Below are 11,662 nucleotides of genomic sequence, written 5' to 3' on the forward strand. Positions count from 1 at the left end.
AAAAGGAAGACCTTTCTCTCTGTCTCTCTCTCTCTCTCTCACTGTCCACTCTGCCTGTCAAAAAAAAAAGCAGCAAAATTTAAAAATCACCAATTTATTGAAAAAGCCATTACTTTTATTAGAAACCAATAATGCTTCTCAAGATGTTGGCAACAAGTTATAGCAAGACAGACATTTCCTACAGTGCCTTTCTCCCTTTAATTATATTGCAGCAAGAGGTTGAACACTTCCTTGGCCGTGGGCAGTACTTTATTGACTGTTCAAACTGGTCTCCTTGTATACAAACCACACACTTCCTCCCCAGAGTATCATGTTCAGAAAGCCAAAGATCACAGATATGTTCAGGGATCCCATATTAGTCACAGAACCAAAGTAACAATGCACGTCCTGCTGTTCACAAGGCAGAAGTTCCTGAACACTACTGTGCCTAGTGGATACTTTAATATTCATAAGAGCTTTAGCCCAGGTTGAAGTGCTCACCAACCACAAAAAGTTGGCAACAAGAGTAATAACAAAGTCAACCATGGGAAGTTTGCAACTATCTCAATATAGGTTCGTGTAACCAACATACAGCAGAAGGGCAGCAATGCAGTACAAGAACACAAAGACTGCAAACGTAACACAGAACTGTGCCGAGGAAGTGTAATCTCCTATGAGAACATGACTTTCCCAACTTACACTACACACATTTACACTTGGAGATGCCTGAAATGATTCCTGATTCAATCTGAAAGGATAACCAAAACTAGCTGTAATAGTTTTATTGTCAGTAACTTGAGGAGGACAATTCACTAGAACCTCTGTTCTGCCCTTAAAACATCCACAGGTGGCAAAAGTAAGGATAGAGACAATCCACTCAAAGATCTTGATGAAGCCAAGGGGCTCCTTGAGCGGGTTGAGGTTGATCTGGAAGGGGGACATCCCCTGAGGATAGGAGTGAGAAAGTCAGGATGGTGGTGCAGAGGAGGAGGGCACCGACCTTCAAGATTTATTTATTTATTTGAAAGGCAGAGATATATAAAGAGATAGAATGGTATTCTATCCAATAGTTCAGTCCCCAAATGGCAGCAATGACCAGGACTGGGCCAGGTTGAAGTCAGGAGCCAAGAGCATCTTCTGGATCTCCCATGCAGGTACAGGAACCCAATCAGTTGATCTGTCCTCTGCTGCCTTCCCAGGCACATTAGCAGAGAGCTGGATTGGAAGTGGAGCATCCATGCCGGCACTGCAGGCGGCAGCTTAACCCACTTCACCACAATGCCACCCATAAACTTTTGTTTTAAGTCCATTGCCCATTTCATTAAAGATTTGAATCTCTCTGATATACCAGTAACAAATTCATAGTTTATCTGAATACTTTGCAAAACCATGATCTTAACAGGTCCTGATCAATATGTTGCATAAGTTAATTTTATATTTTCATGACATAATTTCTTATTACACAAATGGAAAAATTATCCTCAGATTTCAGTTTGTTTCCTTAGTTTGGCATTATTGACTTCACTAGTGGATGATCTGAGAAGTACTGGCCACTAGAGGTCGCCATGGGCCACAACAGCCACAAAAGCAACTCTAACCTACATTTCTTGGCTGTGTAGTCAGCATAAATACAAAATAGCATTTAAGGGTTTGAGTTGGGTCTGCAACAGTAGTAAGATTTGGACATGTAAAATTGGATCTAAGAAGAATCTCAGCTTCTCCAGTATTAGCAAAGTTAGGGAGGGTAATATGTAGGAAGTTAATGGAAAAGAGCTGTGAACTCAGTTGGGCTGGAACATTGAGTATGTGAAGTATATAAATAGAAAATAAGATTGGAGAAGTTGTTTGGTATGAAATTTTTAGAATATTAGCTACCAGGATAAAGAGTTTTAATATTTTCATGTTAACAATTGGGAGGTTTTGAAGATTTTAATGAGGCAGTATACACAGAGCAAGCTTTTCAAATATTCCAGTGAGACTTAATTAAATAATTGTCAGTAGTACCCAGTCACCAAATAAAGAACAGAGAAAGAAGAGGAGGTCTTGTAGAAAGCTGAGTTAAAGTTTGTACTTGCTCTGGACATACTGATTTGATGGACCTGTGGGTCATACAAATGGAACACAAAATTAGCTGTTGGGAAGGAAAAAATAAGGCCTGAGGGAAAGTGAAGGTTGGGCACAAAATCAAAAAGAATAAACTTAGAGGCAATTATTAGTGCCCCAAACTACCACATAAGAATAAAACAGAACCTAGATGGGCATCTGGACAGTTGTCAACATTTGAATATAGGATGCTGATTTAGCAATAAAGAATACACATTGGAGAAAGGATAGTCTTTTCAATAAATGGTGTGGCAAAACTGGACATATATATTTAGAATAATGAAATGCAATCCGTACCTATCACAATATACAAATTTAGATCAAAGACCTAAGTTTAAAAAATGAGTTCAAAATTGCTCTAGCAAGTTCTAGAAAATATAAGGGAAACACTACAAGACATTGGTGTAGGTGATGACTTCCTGGATAAGACCACTAAAGCTTAGGCAACAAACAAAAAACTAGGTAAGTAGGATTATATCAATCTCATAAGCTTCTGAACATCAAAGGAAATAATACAGTGAAGAGACATTCATCAAAATGGAAAAAAAAATGTGTGCAGGCTACTTACTGAAAAAAGATTAATACCCAGGATATATCAGCAACTCAAAAAACTAAACAAACTACAACAACAACAACAACAACAACAACAACAAAATCCAGTTAGGAAATAGGCAAAAGACTTGAATAGACAATTCTCAAAAGAGGAAATACAAATGCCCAAGAAATATATGAAAAAGAAAATACTCAATGTCTCTAGCCCATCAGAGAAATGCAAATCAAAACCACAATCAGGCAACACCTCATCTTTGACAGAATGGCTATTATCAAAAAGCACAGTAACAAATGCTGGTGAGGATGTAGAGAAAGGGGAACTCTTATATACTGCTGACGAAAATGGAAGTTAATGCAGCCATTGTGGAAAATAGTATTGAAATTTCTTGAAAGACTAGAAATGGAACTGCCATATGATCTAACAATCTCACCACTGGATAAATTCCCAAAAGACATAAACTCATTAGGTCAAAGAAATACCTGTTCCACCATGTTTATAGCAGCCCTGTTCACAATAGCCCAAATATGGAATCAACAAAAATGTCCATCATCAGATGTATAATTCATTTGCATAAAAATGCTGGCAACAGAAGGACCTCACATTGAGTGAAATATGCCAGTTACAGGAAGGTGAATAGTGTATGATATGCCTTTTATGAGGGATCAAAAGTTTGTTTTTTTTTTTTTAATAAAGGACTAAGTCTGAACATAGAATGTTGATTACTAGAAGATGAGTGTGGTGGGATGGATAACAGTTTGAATTTTAAAAATAGGGGAAACTGGACATGGTTCATTAATAATGACAAAGATACTAATAAAATATATTAATAGGAAAAATGGGAAGAGGAGTAAATAAGAATTACTTGTAGTACTTCCTCATAATTTTTGTTTTGTAAATTTAAAGCTTTTCTGAAGTGAACTGTTAGAAAAAGGGGGTGACAGAATGAAGAGTGGTCAGGATGGCTCAGATTCTGCTGAAAACAATCAATGTGGGAAAAAGTTGAGGAAAACCAATTTTCATGTATTTTATAGAGCCAGAAATCAGCAACAAATAATAAAATTCAATGAAAATGTGCTTCACTCCTGTAATTTTAATAGGACATATATAGATATAGTTTAGCTAAATAGATTTAGTAACCATGGGTTAGGCATTAGAGCAAAGACGTTAAGAGTTGAGGGAGCTGACTCAGACAAACTGAGGTGAGGATGATACTCTACTCTGCTGTGTGACCTTAGACCATTTATTTTCCTCTCTAATGTCATTAATCTCTTAAGTAAAATATAGGTACTAGAATACCTGCCTCGTGAGACTCTTGTGACTAATACATATAATAATGCATAAGTAATGTAACCTAGTACCTGCCATAGGATAATATTAATTAAGAACTTGCCTTGTGTTGCTTATGATAACATTTAGTATAAAAGGGATTATGCCTCTGCCGATCTTTGGCATCTGAAAAAAAAATCTCACCTGCAGGATTATCTTAGAAAATGGTATCAGGAAAAGTAATGTTGAATTTCATTAAAAATTTCATTAGAAATCTATGTGCTTTCTCATTGAAATAATGGAAGCTATGGAACTCATCATTGTGTTTATAGTTCTGTCTCCCCTTAGTCTGATGTCCTGAAATATCCAGACAAATTTTGGAACTCAAACCCAGCAAATAAATTAACCCATTCAATTTTTATATTTTCTTCTTTGTTTCTATACTTCTTATTTGTGTGTGTGTGTGTGTGTGTGTGGGCACACATGTGTATGTATGTGTGTTTCACTTTACTTGAGAGTTTTAATTATTATTTATTATATTCTAGTTTTGGTTGGGCAAAGTATTAGTTCCTCCAATGCAACCTCAAAACACCCTTGTAAAGTTAACAATTGGTAATCCTGCTTTTCTCTTTTTATTTGACAGATAGAATTAGTGAGAGAGAGAAAAAGGTCTTCCTTCTGTTGGTTCACCCCTCAAATGACCGCTACAACCAGAGCTATTCTGATCTGAAGCCAGGAGGCAGGTGCTTCCTCCTGGTCTCCCATGCAGGTGCAGGGCCCAAGCACTTGGGCCATCCTCCACTGCACTCCCGGGCCACAGCAGAGAGCTGGACCAGAAGAGGAACAACCGGGACTAGAAACTGGTGCCCATATGGGATGCTGGCACCACAGGCAGAGGATTAACTAAGTGAGCCACAGCGCCAGCCCCAATCCTGCTTTTCAAATGGGAAAAATCAAAGTTCAGAGAGGTTAAGTTACTTCCAAAGGCACATGCTTATTAAGTGCAAGGGTAAGGATGTTAAACTGCATCTCTCAGAACTCAAGTCTTTGCTATTTATCTTATGTTTATATGAATCACAAGAGCAGGTAAAGGAATAATAAAAGAAAATACATGATTTAAACCAATGCACTTTTTAAAACCTGGGATGTTTGTCCCTTTGGGACTGGCTCAATTCACTCAGCATGATGTTTTCCAAATTCCTCCATCTTGTTGCAAATGACCGGATTTCGTTGTTTTTGACTGCTGTATAGTATTCTATAGAGTACATGTCCCATAATTTCTTTATCCAGTCTACTGTTGACAGGCATTTGGGTTGGTTCCAGGTCTTAGCTATTGTGAATTGAGCTGCAATAAACATTAATGTGCAGACAGCTTGTTTGTTTGCCAATTTAAATTCCTTTGGGTAAATTCCAAGGAGTGGGATGGCTGGGTTGAACGGTAGGGTTATCTTCAGGTTTCTGAGGAATCTCCAGACTGACTTCCATCGTGGCTTAACCAATTTGCATTCCCACCAACAGTGGGTTAGTGTCCCTTTTTCCTCACATCCTCTCCAGCATCTGTTGTTGGTAGATTTCTGTATGTGAGCCATTCTAACCGAGGTGAGGTGAAACCTCATTGTGGTTTTGATTTGCATTTCCCTGATTGCTAGTGACCTTGAACATTTTTTCATGTGCCTGTTAGCTATTTGGATTTCCTCTTTTGAAAAATGTCTATTGAGGTCCTTGGCCCATCTCTTAAGTGGGTTGTTTGCTTTGTTTTTGTGGAGTTTCTTGATCTCTTTGTAGATTTTGGTTATAAACCCTTTATCTGTTGCATAGTTTGCAAATATTTTTTCCCATTCTGTCGGTTGTCTCTTCACTTTCCTGACTGTTTCTTTTGCAGTACAGAAACTTCTCAATTTGATGAAATCCCAATAGTTGATTTTGGCTCTGACTGCCTGTGCTTCTGGGGTGTTTTCCAAGAAGTCATTGCCGGTACCTATATCTTGCAGGGTTTTTCCAATGCTCTCTAATAATTTGATGGTGTCAGGTCGTAGATTTAAGTCTTTAATTTGTTAAGTCAACAACAGGAGTCACTGTGCACTTACTCCTCATGTAGGATCTTTGTCCTTAGTGTGCTGTACATTGAGATTTAATGCTATAACTAGTACTCAAACAGTATTTTTCACTTTATGTTTCTGTGTGGGAGCAAACTGTTGAAATCTTTACTTAATGTATGCTAAACTGATCTTCTGCATATAAAGAGAATCGAAAATGAATCTTGATGTGAATGGAAGGGGAGAGGGAGTGGATAAGGGGAGGGTTGCGGGTTGGAGGGACGTTATGGGGGGAAGTCATTGTAATCAATATTCTGTACTTTGGAAATTTATATTCATTAAATAAAAGTTAAAAAAAAGTCTTTAATCCATGTTGAGTGAATTTTTGTGTAAGGTGAATGGTAGGGGTCTTGCTTCATGATTCTGCACGTGGAAATCCAATTTTCCCAGCACCATTTATTGAATAGACTGTCCTTGCTCCAGGGATTGGTTTTGGATCCTTGATCAAATATGAGTTGGCTGTAGATGTTTGGATTGATTTCTGGTGTTTCAATTCTGTTGCATTGGTCTATCCATCTGTTTCTGTACCAGTACCATGCTGTTTTGATTACAACTGCCCTGTAGTATGTCCTGAAATCTGGTATTGTGATGCCTCCGGCTTTGTTTTTGTTGTACAAGATTGCTTTAGCTATTCGAGGTCTTCTGTGTCTCCATATGAATTTCAGCATCATTTTTTCCAGATCTGAGAAGAATGTCTTCGGTATCTTGATTGGTATTGCATTGAATCTATAAATTGCTTTTGGGAGAATGGACATTTTGATGATATTGATTCTTCCAATCCATGAGCATGGAAGATTTTTCCATTTTTTGGTATCCTCTTCTATTTCTTTCTTTAAGGTTTTGTAATTTTCATCGTAGAGATCTTGAACGTCCTTGGTTAAGAACTGTGTAAGTAAAATATGTAACCCCTAAGGTATGACTGTCAAAAAAATTGTCATGTGGGACCCATTCACGTCATTATGGCATGATGACATTCAGTTCTAGGCATTGCATTCCAGGAAGAGTACAGTCAAACTAGACCATGTTAACAAGAGGCTAACCAGTTGATAATGACATATTAAATAATGTCACATAAACTTGAGAATATTGTACAAAGAGATGACATTGTTCAAGTATCTTTGTTGGTTTTGTATTTGTGAACTATTAATGGATTGAACTTGCTTATTATGGTGCACAAGGACACAGCTAGGACCTGTGGCAGAATTTTCATAGCAAAGAATTTGAATTGACATTAAGATGGAATTTTCAAGTATTAGAGACTTTCCATGAGCAGAATGAAGTGCCACAAGAGATTATGAACTTCAGAGCATTTGGCATTGTTAGGAAGAGATTGGATAGTCACTTGGCAGGAGTATTACATGGCAGTTTCAAGTAGTAAGTGTGAGATTAGGCAGGCTATCTCTAAGTCCACTCCAACCATTAGTCTGTGATTATATGCAATGAATATAACTATATTACTCTATACATATATGTTCTTTCAGATGTTTCTGCATCATAAATATAATTCAGGATAGGAAACAGTTTGGGAACTCTGAAATATCTATTGTGTAAACCAAACAAGCTTTATTTAATGCTTATATTAGAACTCTGTTGTGAATCAACAGAATTCTCTGCTCAGCCATGTCACTCTGTACAATGGCTTTTAATGTCGTTTACTCCAGAGTTATGCTAGACTTCACAGGTTAAGAGCACAGTACTCATAAGACTTCCCTTACTGAAGATATAAGACAAAAGCTTGGGTGTTCCCGGGGCAACCCACATTTCTGGCCTGCTAACTGAAAACGTGCAGTTGCCACTATCCACGGAGATTCTGTAATTTACTAGAACAATCCACAGAACTCAGGAAAACACTGAATTTATAGTTATGGTTTCATTATAGCAAAATAGATAAATATCAGAACCAGCCAAAAGATGCATAAGGCAAGACTAAGATGTTCTGAGAGGAGGAGCGTGGTGGGGGCAAGAGGCACGGAGTCACCACACAGACCCCAGGAGTTGGGTGAAAGCAGGCCAGAGGCGAGCAGCCCACAGACTTGTTTATTTCAGTTGGTACAGCAGCTTATATAGCTGAGGAAGCCAATCCAGTCAAGGGGTGGTTTATGCCCTAACCAATCACAGCCCTTTGCCAGGTAGGCTCAGTTGCCAGGTAGTTTCCCAGGGGGTTTCCCAGGTGGGTTCTGAAGCCATTCCTGAGTAATTGACGCTCACTTGCCAGCGGCCATCTTGGCATGGCCTTCTCATTCCACCAAACTAAGAGTGTCTCAAATAAAAATTGTCCTACCCCTGTGAAGTTAGATTTTTATCCAGGGAGGCTCACCTGATCCTTCATTTTGAGAGTTTTATTGGGAGTTTTCTTGTGTAGTCAAGATTGATTGAATCATTGTCCACAAGATGGAATTCAATCTCTACATCTCCTCACCTCTCTGGAGATTTGGAAAACGTCACGTGGCTCAGAACTCTAATTCTGTAATCAGATGGTTGGTCTTTCTGGCAAGGCCAACCCCTACCTTGAGTCATCTTCTTAGTATAAACCATCTAGGTGTCCACCATGAGTCACTGCATCAGTATAAAGCAGCATGTGGAGTCTGAGAGGCTCACTATGAATAACCATGGTGTTCCTATCACTCAAAAAATACCAAGGTTTTACAGGCTGTCTTCCCAAAATGAAGAACAAAAAAAACCAAATTATTTATTATATACCACTCAGGAACCCCAGGATGATGAAGCCACCATCATCTTGAACTTTGTTGAAGTGAAAAATAGATATTTGTACAGTCTTTGACCATTAATTGTTTTGTCACAGAAGTGGCTTTTTATTTCTATTCCCATGTATTTGGTCTAAACTAGCCACAAGATCCACCAAACCACAAGGGGGCCACAAAGCGCAATCCTCCCATGTGATTGGAGGGAAAAAGTCAACATTATGTGATAATAGTCATTTTCTTAACATAATCATGTTTTACCAATATTTTCATTCACAAAATAAATTTGCCACATAAATGTGGTCCTTAAACCTGTCTAAAATATGTCATTATAATAAGTGATCTTATTTGGCAACTTATGATTATTTTCATAGGTTGAAGGAATTTGTAATATTATAAAATGATTTGCATATACAGCATCTGTGTTTCTTTTATTTTCATTAACAATGTTATTTTTAATTTTGTATTGAATATAGAAACAATATGACACAAAGTATTGGATACTTTAAATATTTTGTATGCTTAGTTATTTTAACAAAAATAATTTTAAAAGGTAAAATACAGCAATATATTACAGTAAACCAAAATTTCTGACATGAGAAAAAAATATTTCTCTTTTTTTGCTAAGTATATAGAGTACTACCTAGCTTTCTTTTGATTTCATAAATACTAGGGGAAATGAAATAGCCTTAAAATATTAGCTATAAAGTCATGTACCACACAGATAAGCAGTTATTAATGTGACTTCAGAAGGTAATAAATTCTTCCGTTTGCAAAACAGATCTTTATAAATAGATTAAATGAATTAAGAAACTCAAAAACACTATTCAAGGCCATTTGTCAGACATTCAAGTTGCAGTATATATAACCACTTCTGAATGATGTCAAGGATATCACATCTGTGGGGAAGAAGGAAAAGGATTGAGATGGAAAAGTTGATTATTTTGAGAACAGGCATGCTTTTGTTTAGAAATTTAGAATAGTTTAAGCCTCTCCCTTTCCCTATGCCGCAGGCCTATGTGAATAATTGGTGGGTATATTATTTCACATCAGTCATCGTCTAATAAGACAGCACTTCTAGGATTGTACTGAAATTGCATCATACTTCCCCCAACTACTCTTCTGCTAGAAATTCAAGGAAGGAAATACATAACTAGTCAGGCAGCTTGGGAATTCACTGCTAATTTTGAAAAGACCCATACAGTATTAGAAAATATGTAGAGAAATTCTGTTAAAAAGGAGGAAGATAATCACAAAATCAGCTGGATACTTCCAAGTCAAGAGATAGCATATGAGAGACTTAAAGCATAATTTAACAGTGACATGGGGGCCAGCACTGTGGCACAGTGGGTTAAGCCGCTTCCTGCAGTGACAGTATCCCATATGGGCACAGTTTGAGTCCCATCTGCTCCACCTCCATTTCAGCTTCTTTCTAATATGCCTCAGACAGCAGTGGAGGATGACCCAAATCTCTAGGCCACTGCACCCATGTGGGAGACCTGTAAGAAGCTCCTGGCTCCTGGCTTTGACCTGGTCCAGCCCTGGGTCATTGAGGCCATTTGGGAATGTGAAGATGGAAGATCTCTCTCTCTCTCTCTCTCTCTCTCTCTCTGGCTCTCTTTCTATCTGTGTAACTCTGTCATTCAAATACATAAATAAATCTTTAGGAAAATAAGCAGTGACAATAAAAATCCCAATGGGACTTGGCTCATTGGTCCTGAAATAGCAGAAATGAGAAGTACGATATTGGTCTTTATATATTGAGAGCCTAATGTGTATATGTGATTAATTCTCATCTGTAACCACCCTAGTAACATGTGAAATAAATGCTAGGATCCTTAATTTTACAATTAGGAAATTAAGGCCTTGAATAGTTTAAATTATTTTATCAAAATCATGAAATATCATATAGGATCACATATATATGTATATATTTTATGTTTCAGTTAAAATTGTAAAAAAAGAAATCATTTACACAAAGACCCAGATTCATGTCTGGGATATCCTTCCAACCAGTAGTGTATTGGAGCTCATCTTCTGGTTAACAAGAGCCAATTGTTTTGGCTGGCGCCGCAGCTCACTAGGCTAATCCTCCACCTGTGCCACCCCGGGTTCTATTCCGGGTTGGGGTGCCGGATTCTGTCCCAGTTGCTCCTCTTCCAGTCTAGCTCTCTACTGTGGCCCGGGAAGGCAATGGAGGATGGCCCAAGTGCTTGGGCCTCTGTACCTGCATGGCAGACCAGGAGGAAGCACCTGGCTCCTGGCTTCTGACTGGCACAGCGCGCCAACCATGGCAGCCATTTCAGGGGTGAACCACCAAAAGAAGACCTTTCTCTCTGTCTTTCTCTCTCACTGTCTAACTCTGCCTATCAAAAAAAAAAACAATAAAAAAATTAAAAATTAAAGAGCCAACTGTTCAATTTTCAGGAATTTTGCAATCCAGTTGTTAAACAGGGTCAGTATTAAAATTACCTTATATAAACCTATAATAAATCAATTATATTAGCTTATTAAAACTCAAAATCCTTCATTTGCTAATTACTTATTATCTTTTATTAACTATTTGTTTAACTAGCACTCTGAGATTAACAACTATTGAATTGATAATGAAGTATGATAAACAATATTGTGTAGTTTATTAGTATTTATAAATTACCTGCAATAAATCATTAACATCATTAAGCTTTATTAAAAGTTAATAATTAAAATTAAACTGTATATATGTATACTATATACACAAAATCTTTTTTGAGTACTGGTTAAATGTTTGTCAGAACAACACAGCTTTCAGTGGTATGATATTGTCAAAATTCAATGAAACTGCTTTTGCTGCAATAACTGATAAGCCTCCTAGTTGCTAACTTCAATTCCTTTTAGTTTGATTCCTTTGTAGCACTTGACACTTCAGCAACTCTTTTTTGAGCAAATTATTCTTAGCTTCCAGAAGCCATTTCTGTGCTTTT

At 37.5% G+C, this 11,662-nt stretch overlaps 1 pseudogene; it reads right to left on the reverse strand.

The window, feature by feature from the left end:
• Window positions 1-201: 201 nt before the first annotated feature.
• Window positions 202-921, reverse strand: LOC100351103 (synaptophysin-like protein 1 pseudogene; annotated as a pseudogene).
• Between the last annotated feature and the right edge of the window lie 10,741 nt (window positions 922-11,662).

This window comes from Oryctolagus cuniculus, chromosome X (genome assembly GCF_964237555.1).
Source record: "Oryctolagus cuniculus chromosome X, mOryCun1.1, whole genome shotgun sequence".
In the NCBI taxonomy this organism is placed as follows: Eukaryota; Metazoa; Chordata; class Mammalia; order Lagomorpha; family Leporidae; genus Oryctolagus; species Oryctolagus cuniculus.